The 11,303-nt window shown below is 46.5% G+C and overlaps 1 pseudogene; it reads right to left on the reverse strand.

The window, feature by feature from the left end:
• Positions 1 to 9,454: 9,454 nt before the first annotated feature.
• LOC146190951 (uncharacterized) lies at positions 9,455 to 10,123 on the reverse strand (annotated as a pseudogene).
• Between the last annotated feature and the right edge of the window lie 1,180 nt (positions 10,124 to 11,303).

Below are 11,303 nucleotides of genomic sequence, written 5' to 3' on the forward strand. Positions count from 1 at the left end.
ATATTCTGAAGACTAAGCGCATGTTTCAGCGCAAGCATTCGCCAAAGACGCTATTCACGAATATTTTCAGCGCAGTCGCATGAAAACCAAGGCGGCACGAAACGATCCCGTCGAGCACGATAAAGGTGGGACTTCGGCTCCACTTTGTCGGAGTGCCCCACGCGTGCAGCAGGCAGCTCCGGCAGAGAGGCACTGCGCTCGCTGCAAATCATTACCATTCGACGAGCGAAGGCTTCTCCGATTGGCTTCGTTTGGCAACTTGTCGATCCTGGCAGAAGAGCTATCGTGTTTGCGACATGAGCGTGGACCGCCGCGCTCTCCCCGAGGAAGCAAGTCTAGGCCGCCACCGCGGTCGAAGGTCGATTTCAGCACTGTTCTGATGCAATGCAGAAGGGCACTGCGCTAGGGGACAGTCGAAGCAGCGTTAACGCATTTAACGTCATGGTTAACGAAGCAGCGTTAACCATGACGCAGGTTAACGCGAGCGCGCACACGTGGTGTGTGAACTCTACGAGCACAGCTGAATGCACGTTTCATTCCAGATAAGAATTGACGTTATACCTTTATCCAGCACGGTTGAAATCTTTGCTACAGTGTGCCAGCAGGGAGGTTGCCGTTTGTTCAAAAGCTCAATAATTGTCTTGTACAGATGGGATCGGATTGAAGAGTGGAAAACGCTTTTTGCATTTAATTCGAACTCATTACGTTCATATTGAAAAAAACTTCGTGATTAATGATTGTGTGTAAACGGCGATATAGCCAGGTCCATTCACACCACAATAATAGTTTTGCTTCGGAAATTGCCATTCACTGACAACATAGATTTTGTTGCTTTTGCCATTAGAACGTAGCGTAGTGTAGCAATATATATATATAGATAAATTGAGGGGAAATGAGGGTGCTCGTTATAATACATGAAGGAAAGAAGCCAACAGTTGGCGAGGCCAAGGAAAGCGTTGGGGATAGTACTTTATGCCTTTTTTTAATATTTACTTGAATAATCACAGAAATTAGTAATGTAATCTGTTTAGGGGAAAGATAATTAAACACAAATTAGAAGAAAAAAACAACGTGCCGATGGTGGGAACCGAACCCACGACCTACGAATATCGCGTCCGGTGCTCTTCCAACTGAGCTGCATTGGCCGCTGTCCCCCCTGCTACTTGCTTGGATATTTATGTTGTTTGTACACGAACCTTCAGAGTGTTCACCAGCGCCACCCTCAGCCATAGCGGCGGACGTGGAACGTCCTATGTTACCGCCAGCGTCACGTAGAAGGTGTTCAAGAGCGAGGGCGAAAGCTGTGCTAGAACCCTCTTATGCTACCTATGGCTTCAAGACTGCCAGTGGCTTCAAGACTGCACCAGTGCCACCCTCAGCCATAGCGATGGCTGAGGGTAGCGCTGTAGAAGCGTGAACCGATGTATTCACATAATTTTTAAAGGAATACAATGAAGACAGTACAGTGACTAGTTGTAATCGACAATCTTTCCGGCCGAAGTATGGGAGTATACGTGATTATATAAGTGCTGATAACCATTTGTGGCGTTTTACATTATGGCACCGTAAAGTCTTAGCGACAGAGTGCGTAATATGATGTCACTCCTTTCTGTGCTGTCAAGCCGAATGTGCGAATATATAATGACAACCACTCTCTTCTGCAGTGGTGTATGCCATATGGGCACGAATGAGCGAATGAAGTAAAACAAAAACATGGATTCTTTAAACTCAATTTAACGTATGTTTCAGTTGAATAGATAAGATGCGGCCATCGCTTAGGCACTTACAGTCGATTGTGGATGTATGGAGCTTGAAGGGGATCATGAAATAGTTCAATATATCCACAATTCGTTATATAAAGCATTTAAACAGGTGATCTTTATAAGCGAGATGCGTGTATAAAGTGTACAAAGACTAGCTGCGCGCTTCCTGCTGCGATACTGGTCCCGACAGCATACTGACAGCCCACCGGCCGTCGCAAATGCAGCCTTTTGCGAGGGGCACGCGCGCGCTTTCCCGCGTCGAGCGTCACTTCACACCAGATGTTGAAATGAGAAGTGCACATCTACGTGCCACTCCGTGGGCGCGAGCACGTGCTCTCAATAGTTTTAGGAACAGAATAGGGTGTAAGGGCTCGCGTCTTTCCCGGCGTGGCAGAAGTGTCTTTGGGGTTGTGGCTTACATTAAAGCCGCTGCAGATGGCGCTTCGGCCAAAGTCCCGATTGATCATAAGAGGCCTAATTTTGTTGCTGGTACAATATGGGTATAACAATAACTCGGTTGAAATACGGAACGCCGCGCGAGAACCGTCGCAAGGCCTTGGTCGGCAAGGCTGGCTTCACCGCAGAACTAGTGCTGCATGCTTCGGCTTTTTTGCATGGCAGAACTGTCATGTTAAAAGTACTCGCTCCAGGCCGAAGGCCAGTTGCATTTGGAATTGATGCTCACCTCGTCCTGCGGTTTTACAGCGTTAACTCTTAGAGGTGGGTACTAAGACTCTGCAGCCGGCCCAGCTCTGCACTCGAAATACTGACCGTGTGAAAGAATGAGGAGAAGCGCCCCTTGCAGGGACGAGGTAGGCCGATCGATATATAGAATGCTCCGCTGAACGGGAGCTTCATAAAGGCGAACACCACACTTCTACTTTTGCATGAGATTTTTAAGAAAATATTCTGAGACTTCAATATAAGCAATAATTGGATATATTCGGAATTTACTGTAAATTGATATCGCACCAATGACAAGGACGCAGGGAGGTTTTTGTTTTCAGTGGTTGTAGATATATATTTTACGCAGGTATACTGCAGCAGTAGTCAAGTGTTCAGCGCATTTAGATTTCAATGGGTCCTCTGGCCTCTTGCTTGCCTTTATAAGCGATGGAATCTGTCGGAAAAATGTTTACGGCCAACTCGCACATGATGCAGCTAGAATTGCGGCTTGTGGGTGGTCTCTTTCATAAAGAGCCTCAAACTCAAAACAATAGAATTTGAAGGCGCACACCCTCTCACCAATTTATCCATTCAGTGGTGCCGAGAAACAGGAAAGCCGCTTGTACTCGTTTGAAGAAACCAATAGGTGGCCGACGGCACATATATTTGCTCAAGCCACTGCCTCCCGAAGCAGATGTGGGTAACGTAATTGTATAATCTTACGGTCTCTCTTCAGTGAGGCACACCTGAGCTCTTCAGCGCCGCTTTTAGTTAGATGGTTTGGTTTGTGGGGTTTTTTATTTCCCAAAGCTGCTCAGACTCTGAGAGACGCACATATTAGTTAGACACGAGCCAGTTAAGGTGGAGGAAAAGTCGGCTGCACTCTAAGGCAAGCACGTTTAGGGCCTATACCCCCATTTGAGATCGTGGGTCTGGCCGCAAAATAGGAAAGAAGAAATGTATCTCAAGAAACCTTGGTGTTGAACCACACTGAAATAGACGACACGACAAAAAGAAAGTGCTTTTGTATCGCGTAGTCTTTTGCTTTGCTGTCGTCCTTCAATTAGAAATAGATAGAGGCGACCAGAAGAGCCCGAGTACGCTCCTGTGAAGCGGACATCGAGAGTGAGCGGCAGAACAGTAAAATATATTTAAGTCCATCAGCTGTCTTGCTAATAGTGCTAATAACGGGGGGTGGCACTGCCTGATCCTCTAGAGGAAACAAGCATCTTCATAATCTTAATGCGATAAGAGTTTGACGCCGGAACTAAAAAGCGCTGAGCAAGCGCAGAGAGCCGACCTCTTTTTCTAAGCTTGAAGGAAAGTGAGTGTGTCCTTTACCAAGCGCATAGCTGAGTTTGATTTCAAAGAGCTCTGCTGGCAGAATTTATGATGCATGCCGGATTTGGCGCAAAAACTCAATGGAAGAGTGGGCGCTCAAAGTTGTTTCTATCGTTTTAAATGTGGAACTAGGCGCAGGGAGTATGTTTTTCATTCTTAACGTAAAGGTTCGTGGAAGCCGCGCGGGCTCCCTTAGCGCCGCTCCCACTCAACAAAAATATGAGCCGATTTCGTGATAGTCGAGCACCTTCACAGAAAACTATCCGCCGGAAGTGTGGCTCGAGCTGAGCGTTGCAGGAGCTGCTGCAGCTTGGTAGGCTTGTCCCACTCACTGATGTGGTCCGAGCGGAGCGTTGCAGTAGCGTTTTCTTTTCTGTCTTTGGAAAGCGGTCGCATGGTTTCTTGAAGCGCAGTGTATTTCATGTGCCTAACAATATCGGCATGTCCCTGGTTTTACAGATCGAACATTAGCAAAACTTGCCGAACAAAATGTGTGTAGGGGGGGGGGGGGCGGGGGAAGCACTTCGCCTTTAAGGGTTTCGGGGGCCAGCGTTAATGGCTGCTATCTGCGGCATTCCTTATACAAATAAGTGTGCATGTAATTTACTAATTAATCTCTTAATGCTGCTTGAAGGCGGATCAGGAGTTAAGACTCTCGACTGCTGATCCGAAGCGCGTGGGTTGGATCAGGGCAGCGGCGGCCGTTTCTCAATGGAAGCGAAAAGAAAGGTACCCTTGTACTATGCGATGTCAGTGCATGTTAAAGGCTCCTAAGCAGTTCAGATTTCCGTAGCCCTTTAGTACGACTTCTCTCTCTTTCTGATTTGTTTTGGAACGTTAAACACTATTAACTAAACCAGCTAACCCCTTACTAGTAACACGCAGCCGTAAGCTACATTATTTCGAAAGACCACCTGACTTAAAGCCCCGTTTTAACCAAGCCTTAGGAACGTGACCGCAGACTATAGGCACCGTGCACTGAGGGGCGACGTGCGCGCCACTAGCGGTGCCTTCGACGTCCAGAATGGGAAAGCGCCCCATAGGAATACCTGTACATAGAAGCCTTAAAAGCGTTTTTCTTATTTCACAGCGCAAGTACGATGTCGGCCTTTCATGAAAAAAAGCGAAGTGCACCCTAAAACAGATTGAAGAATTATAAAACCTAATTTAGAAGGCAATGTATTTTTCAAAACACCGCAATACGTGCGCATGGGGGTCGCCGCTGGGCACCGGCACCGCACGGAAGCGTGACTCACAGAGAAGAAACATTCAGTTATTCTCCTTTCACCGCGTAGGCGTTCATTCGTTTGCCGTTGCCATGTACTTTGAGGAGCACTTTGACAAAACATGCACTGACATTCAGAAGCTATATTTTTATAACGGGACGATACGTGTGCGCTGTCCAGCCGACATACCCCTGGTAGGTGCTCTGTGACCTACCAGAGAGGAATCCAATATGCTATTACGCGCCCGGGTAGCTTACATACTATACACGAAACACAACTCTCGAACGGCAGGAAAAACAAACAAAAACAAATTACGCATTGTTGCAAACGACTGCACAGATGATACCACGGCCGCTGAGGTTGCTAGCGCGCAGACAGCGGAAGCGGCCGAGGTGTCGCCTCCGCCATTGTCTCGGTCGTGTCATATGGTCTCGTGACGTCATACAACCCGATGGCCAGTCAGAACCCGACCATGTCACCTGCCAACGACTACCTTCCAGTGACATGCCCGTGATTTTAATGCGGTGTCGTGAAAGGCCCCGTTCACCGAAAATCCGGCGTCGGCGGCCATCCGCCAGCGTTGGCGCTTTGGGCAAACAATCACGAGTATGGCGCTGGCAGGCTGTAGCTGGTAACCAACTGGCAGCTGATATGGCCGTGCACTGACTGGACGTAGGTTTGCCTGACGTTACGTTGGACAGGAGCTACCAACTCGGGTCTCTCCTTTCATACGAAGGGTGATATCAGAATCAGTCTGCAAGGATCGTTGCATTCCCGTTACCCCTAGGCCATGCAGGCACGTCCATACGGCTTGGTTAAAACAGGGCTTTATATGTGGCCTGCGCTATAGTGCCATACACTTAAAGAAGAGCTTAATTGTCCCCCTAATTGTTTTCGCTGACAATCGTGATAATACCGAGGCCGGATTTACTGGAGAACTGGACCTTTAACGGTGTCGCCTTAAAATGGGTGCTTGCTGCCGCTTCACTGGAGCGCGCACTGGCGCGTACTTTTACCACGTCCAGTCAGCATATCTGCCTTAATATTAAAAATAGGCAATTTTTCTGGGGCGCTGGAGCTTTAGCGGAACGGGGAGAGAACGGACGAGCTTGGCGAAGCTGGCTGTTACATTCGGTTCGTGTGCCTACTGTCAGTCGCATCAAGAACTTGAGGGCTGATGTTATAGAGAACAAAGTGAAACTTTTTTCCAAATTTTCAAAGTCGTTTTCTAGAGTTTACACGGTGTGAAGTAAAATGTGATAATGTAATGGTGATCTCAATGCCGTCACCAGGTACGGATTCAAAAATACGCCGGCCACAACAGTGCCAGCCCACATGACGAGTAGCCTAGATGCCAGCAGCTACGTTGTCTTCAGTACACACTGGGGTTGGTAAGCCTCTGTGCACGTGAGAGTTACGGGTAAGGTTACCGATGGCTATAACAAAGTAACCGCTATAACGAAGAAATAGCAGTCCACTTTGTCTTTGTTATAACGAGGTCCAGCTGTACGTATTTCCGACCCTCTCTCTCAGTGAACGTGCATGTACCCACCGGTATTTTTCGTTACCAAGTGTTTTCTCAGCTCCCCGGCCTTTCTCCGTCTTTTTTCTGCCGTACCCTATTCTCTCAACGTGAAGACAGGTTTTTACTGCGATAGCAATACTGCGCCAGGTTTCGGCCCGTTGCGTTGTCCCGGGAAGGGCCACGTTTGACCTTGAACAGCCGCGAAAAAGACGAAGACGAAGACTAAGAAGAAGATGAAGACTAAGAAGAAGAAGAAGAACGTTCGGTCACCGACAGCTAATGCTTTCGCTCCACATTTGGTTCAGCAGCGCTGAACTCTTTTCGTTTATATGTGGGCTGGTAGCTTACGCTCTTGCGTCATACTCTTAAAGGATGAGCTTAAAGAGCAGCTGCATCCCTTTTCGAGAATTTCGCGATATTCAAGGATTAAAATGTACATGGACTGTAGGTAGCGCATAGAAAGTGTTTTTGCGCTAGCATTCAAACTCATAGCGTAATCAACGATCCAACCTCGAATTTCTCCTCATAGCACTACAGCGCTGCGGAGAAGCTCGATGGTGACGTCACGGGCGGTAATATTTATGATGTTCGTCGCCTTCGCCCACATCCTGCTGCGCCTTTTCTGAAGGTGCTAATCAATATATCACAATATCTAGGGCTTTGTTTTCGGCAGCTTTGTTTTTATTTCTTCAAACCAAGTGTGTCTATGCAGGAAACGTACCGGCACCGTCAATGACGTCATCATGCATCCCCCACCCGTCGCTGTGCAGTGCGGTGAAGCCTGATAGCCATCGCAGTTTTAATCGCGAACTGCGCAATTGCTTCAAATGCTAGCGCCAAGATATTTCGTATGGTTTAAGTGCAAGCTATAATCATTCAACCGCTCGAAACTAATCGAAATCTAAAACCGATGCAGCTTCCCATGTACTCAATAATGTAGCACCTTATACTGATAGGATGTGATAGAGGAATAATGTTGCACGCAAAAGAAGCTTCCGCTGTTGCTATCGTAATTCAACTAGGGTTAACTAAAGCTAAAACAAAACTAATTTTTCTCTCTCTCCCTTTCTCACCTGCCGAAAGGCTTCAGGTGAACGGATGGACAGATGTTTAAGCATGCGAGCTTCTAAGGCATTAATTAGGTTCGGTTTATAAAATGCGAAGATGAAGACACCCTGGCGACACTTGCCACCACCTTGATTTCAAGGCAATGCTCATACAATGCAGGATCTCTCCGTCAGCTCGTCGTTGATTGAGAATGGTTGAAACATTTTCACATCTATTACACCGAAGAAGCAGTACCTATTTTGCGGAAAGAACCTTAAACGCCACTGAAGCAAAAGTTGTTTTACCCTGGTATACGAAAGTTACATTACTGAGTACTACCGTAACCGGAGATCGCCATCGCCTCTTGGCTGAGCTTGATTTGGCTTGCTTTGATTACCTTGACACCCCTTTTTTCGTTGTTGTTTAGAGGTACAGCCTCACGACGAGCTTGACTGTGCAACCAGTCTTGGTCCCTGTGGTGTTATTGTTATTCTCTCCTTTTAGTGAGCTGGAGCCCATGCCAGCTGATCGTCCGTTGGCGCATTCTTCTGAACTAGCTCGGAAGTTTGTCTCGCAGTGCAGATCAGCTTTCTTTGGACGCACTTGGGATGAGTTGCGCCGGTAGCATCCTTTCAGTGTCTGTACTATGACTGATCATGGTTCGCCAGTGTCGTGAACAACTGTGGCAAGTATCTACCTCATGTCATCTTTCCATACTTTTACATGGTCAATCTTGATTCCATCTGCGGTTATTTCATGACCTAGAAACTTGATTTCTGTTTTGCCGAAAATACATTTGTCTTTGTTGAGCGTAGCATTTAGTTTTTGCAATTTGTCTATGACCTTTTCAGTGCACTGTCGACGCTGTGAATTGCCTGTCGACTCTAATTTTCCGCAGCCCCATTGTCGCAGGACCTGGCTGCGGCAATTCCAAAAGCCACTCTTTTGAAGCAGTACCTACCTGCCCTAAGGTGTACTGAAGACAGATACTTCCACGTGCGCTCTTCGCTTATCTACCAGGATCCTCTTTAAGTCCAGCAGGGCAAACCGCTTGGCTGTCCTGAATTGTGCAACAATTTCGTCTAGTGTTTTTAGTGGATAGTTGCTTCTTAGCAGCATTTTGTTCAGTTCCACTGGGTCAATGCAAATCCATAACTTTCCTTGTTGTTTGACCAAAACTATTTCCCTGCAGAATAAGGTACGCTCTTTGGTTTTTCGATGATTCCTTTCTGTTGCTTGCTTACCAGTCATTTATTGACTTTATCCTGAGGGCATATGAAATCCCTATTGAAGGGCTTGTATTCTGAATTTTTGTTATCGTCTTTGATGTCCACATCATACTCAATATATTCAATGCATCCAATTTCTTCAAAGATATCTTTCCTTGAAATTTCTTAGACTGCGTTCTCTCTCTTCCCCAGGTTTATTAGCTCGCAGGCGTTCTGTCCTAGCACTGGCCTGACATCAGCATCGAAGGCTAGGAATTTCAGCTCGCGGGTTGACCTCTTACAACAAAGGTTTCTCTGGCTTCTCCCGTCTCTTGGGTCTGGTAGTTGCTATACGTTGAAATTCTTCTGACGTTGAATGGATGTATATGCAGTTCCATTTTTTGCACTTCAGGGGTAATACGTTGCACTGTGCACCTGTATCTTGCTTCATGAGGACCCAGATGCAATCACTGAACCAAATTGCTTCTTGCTACATTGCCTTGCTTTCTTTCGTTTTCAATTCTTACACGTACAGTTCTGCATCTTCTTTATGCTCGATAGAGTGCACTTGATGCTGAGCTTTATGTCTGTTCATGCGGCACGCTGTGGCAAAGTGCCCCCTCTTTAGATATTTATGGCACTGCTTGTCATTGCTGGGTGTCGTCTAGGCTTGTGGTACTATCCGAAGAATTTGCACACGCTTTGTGGTCTACCGAACTTACTGGTCTGCGACATTTTTGCCTCCATCACTGCCCTCCTTGCGCCCGCAGTTTTGTGTTTGAGTGCGTCGATTGCTTTGGTGTCCTTCCTTACGATTTCCTCCAGCTGCATCGATGCTTGCTCACTTGCCTTGCATAAACTGATGGCTTTCTGAAAATCGACGTTGGGATCACTCCGCAGCCTCTCACGCACATCGTCGTTGATATGCTGACTATGAGACGATCTCTGATTAGCTCGCCAGTCAGGTCTCCGAGCTGACATTTCTTTGCTTGCAGCCTCGCTGCCGTTAGGAACTCTGTGAAGGTCTCATCTTCCTTTTGCTTCATCTGATTTAACCTATAACGTTCGTAGGCGTGGTTTATCTTGGGAGGGAAGTGCTCTTTGAACTTTTGCTTGGCAACTTCCAAGTGCTTTTTTTGTCACCCTCGCTCAACGAGAGGGTTCGAAACACTGTTTGCGCGTTCAGTGGGATGACAGTCGTGAAATTTGCCACTTGCACTTCCGGCGGCTTCTTATGAAGTTGTACAGCTGTGGCGTACCACTCGGAGCTAGCCAGTCCTCCCACCGATTTGGCGACACTGATGACACGTCGAGCGGTTTCGGAGCTTTCAGTACACCGTCCGCCATGGTTTCGAAATCCACGCTGGCCTACTTCACTTTACTTGCTTTTCCGGTTTCTTCTTCGCTAATTTCTTCTCATTTTGCTCTTCTTCCTTTTTTCCGGACTTCTTTCTTCATCTCGCTAAATCGCGCTTCTGACACCATGTAGCAAAATGTTTTTTTCTTTTTTTTCTGGGGTACGGGAGTTGAATGATTGAGTACTGGGGTAACTAACTGGAGATCATCATCATCTCTCGGCTGGGCTGTTCCGGTTGGGCTTGGCTGGCTTTGGCTACCTTGACAACCACAGCAGAATCGGGGAGCATCTCGTCCTAGACGCTGATTGTGACGTGCTTGAAATGCTAAAAACTAGATTGACCGAAGGCTGAAACCGCTATCCGCTAGGAAATAGAAAGCACGCTGTTGTCGGCCCGGTGCATTTAGGGAGGCAATATTCTTGCAGTAAATATTTTTCAGTACGCGAGCACTAAGGCATCAATGTTGGACTTCGCCGATGTGTGACTTTCTGTATGTCGGAAGCCTAATTTGAAAACCTGCATTCCGGCAACTCCTCGAAGGTGGGAATCAAATAAACCGAGACACTTTAATTCCGAGTCAGGCCCACACCTCCCTGGCCATGCATGCTCGTTAGTGGGGCTTGATTAAAACTAGAGTTTATATCTATACCGTGTAGTACTTCGCCAAATATGATATTTTATGGTTGTATGCTAATTATTATGTGTGACAGAGGGAAAACCGAAGCGCGAGCGCCCTTAATTCGCATTTGACACAACCACACTTAATCGGTCATAACGTTTTTATTTGTGTTCCGACTATAGGTAAATACATGTAGATCATGTCGAAACTAATGTAATAACTTTTATTACGGAATGTTATAGTGACATATTTACAATATATTTTAGTTCCGAACGATTGTTTTTTTATTACAAAGCCTTCAGAGTTAAAAGAAACACGGCAGAAAGCTGTTTCAACGTTCGTTGCGTTTATATTTGCCCGCTACAGGTCAAGTCATTTTTAATTGTTTTTTTTTCTTCAAGGCACAGATTTTCAGTTTAAGTTTTATCACTCAGTTACCGTAGACTTGTCCTTACTGAGAAAAAAATTTGACACAAAATTTTAAAGCCACAAAACCTGATATACTATGAATATCTCGACCTGCAGTATGGTTCCAGAAATGAATCAAAAC

This window comes from Amblyomma maculatum, chromosome 4, assembly GCF_055883805.1.
Source record: "Amblyomma maculatum isolate TAMU_Amacu chromosome 4, ASM5588380v1, whole genome shotgun sequence".
Classification (NCBI taxonomy): domain Eukaryota; kingdom Metazoa; phylum Arthropoda; class Arachnida; order Ixodida; family Ixodidae; genus Amblyomma; species Amblyomma maculatum.